At 31.2% G+C, this 1,723-nt stretch overlaps 1 long non-coding RNA gene across 3 annotated transcripts in view; it reads right to left on the minus strand.

The window, feature by feature from the left end:
- Positions 1-385: 385 nt before the first annotated feature.
- Positions 386-1,723, minus strand: part of LOC127744834 (uncharacterized) — a 15,023-nt gene continuing 13,685 nt past the window's right edge. For 2 of the 3 annotated variants that reach the window (XR_008005991.1, XR_008005990.1), the window contains 2 exons: positions 716-990; positions 386-583 (listed from right to left, as the gene is read on the minus strand). This is a non-coding gene — a long non-coding RNA (uncharacterized LOC127744834). The remainder of the gene's footprint in view (positions 584-715; positions 991-1,723) is intronic. The other variant, XR_008005992.1, reaches the window with a different exon arrangement.

Here is a 1,723-nt window from a genome sequence, read left to right on the forward strand (position 1 = left end):
GCAGGTGTAACCGCCACTAAATCAATATTTTGTGGCAATTAATTTAGCGGCGGTTTTGAACCGCCGCTATATACAAGTATTAGGATTTAGTTCATTTTTCACCGGCGGTTAAGAACCGCCGCAATGTTATTACGGTTTTTTAATTTATGACTGTTTGCGTTAACCGCCGCTAATTTCAATACAAATTAAAAAAAATCAATTTTCCTATTAAAAAACGCTAAATTTTTTTGGTTTAGTTTTAAAAATATATTTTTTGTCCCTTTTGGATTTTTTAATACAATAAATCTTAATATTTTAAAGCCATTGAATCTAAATTTGTGGCAAAAACAACAAAAGTAACTGAAAAACAAAATAATATATTTATAAAAAATATCAACATAGTAAATTAACTGAAAAACAAATTTTATTACATAAAATACAAAGACACCACCAATTTAAAGTATGGAATTTTTTTCCTTAAGAAGTTAAAGAACATATAGATATAATTATCCCTTCTTACAATGGTTACTACAATTTCCATGATTCTAGTGAACTGATTCTGCCGAAGAGTTCTCCTGTTGGTTCTTATAAGCTCCTTCATAACCTAATTACATACTTTGATGTGAGAAACTTTTTTTTAGAAAAGATAAAAAGTGATCAACTAAATTAACCAGGCATATCATGTTTAAAGATACAATATATATCAATAATTGATAATGAAATGGTGAACACTTACTCAAATACCAAATATAAAAGACGAGCAGGATTCCAAATGCCATTGAATAATCCATGCTTTAAGTGATCAAGCTACGGAGCTTAGACAAGAATATAGCACAATACAAAAATGTCACTGTCAAAAATAATATTGTGCCTTAGTGCTTAAAACCACAATTTTATATTTGTTCTTACCTTTTAATAATGGGAAAATTATCCATGAAACTAACTAGAAAATAGCATCAAGGAAAACATGAGGCTCTTGATATTTTCATATCCTTCCATCACATGATAATTCTATGCACACAAAAATGCTAAATAATCATACTAGTTAACTAATTCAATAAATGTTAGGATAGGAGCTAAATTGACTTTTAAACTTACACTAAAAAAATCCCAAATCAAGGGTCCTCTACCTCCATAATATTTTCATCCTATAAAGACTAAGCACTACACATGCATGTCATTCCATCACAGCCAAGCTCATATATACAATTCCTCTTTTACGGTTTTTACGTTTGAAAAAAAAAAAGCTAACATGTCTAGTGAGACATACATATATGCACAATATAGATGTAATAAGAAAAATCAATTCCCAAATCCAAATCCAATAAATCTAAATCGATATAGACACAATATTTTAAATAAAATTGAATTGGATTGGTAAGTAAAAGTGAAACCAATAATATTGGTGCACGAAATTGCAATCACACTTTTGCAATCCCGCACAACTAACCAGCAAGTGTACTGGGTCGTCCAAGTAATACCTTGCGTGAGCAAGGGTCGATCCCACAGAGATTGTCGGCTTGAAGCAAGCTATGGTTATCTTGTAAATCTTAGTCAGGATATCAGAAATTATCAAGATTGATTGTGAAAAGCTAAAGAACATGAAATGATTACTTGTTTTGCAGTAATGGAGAATAGGTTGAGGTTTGGAGATGCTCCATCTTCTGAATCTCTGCTTTCCTACTGTCTTCTTCTTCAAACACGCAAGTCTCCTTCCATGGCAAGCTGTATGTAGGGTTTCACC

This window comes from Arachis duranensis, chromosome 2 (genome assembly GCF_000817695.3).
Source record: "Arachis duranensis cultivar V14167 chromosome 2, aradu.V14167.gnm2.J7QH, whole genome shotgun sequence".
In the NCBI taxonomy this organism is placed as follows: Eukaryota; Viridiplantae; Streptophyta; class Magnoliopsida; order Fabales; family Fabaceae; genus Arachis; species Arachis duranensis.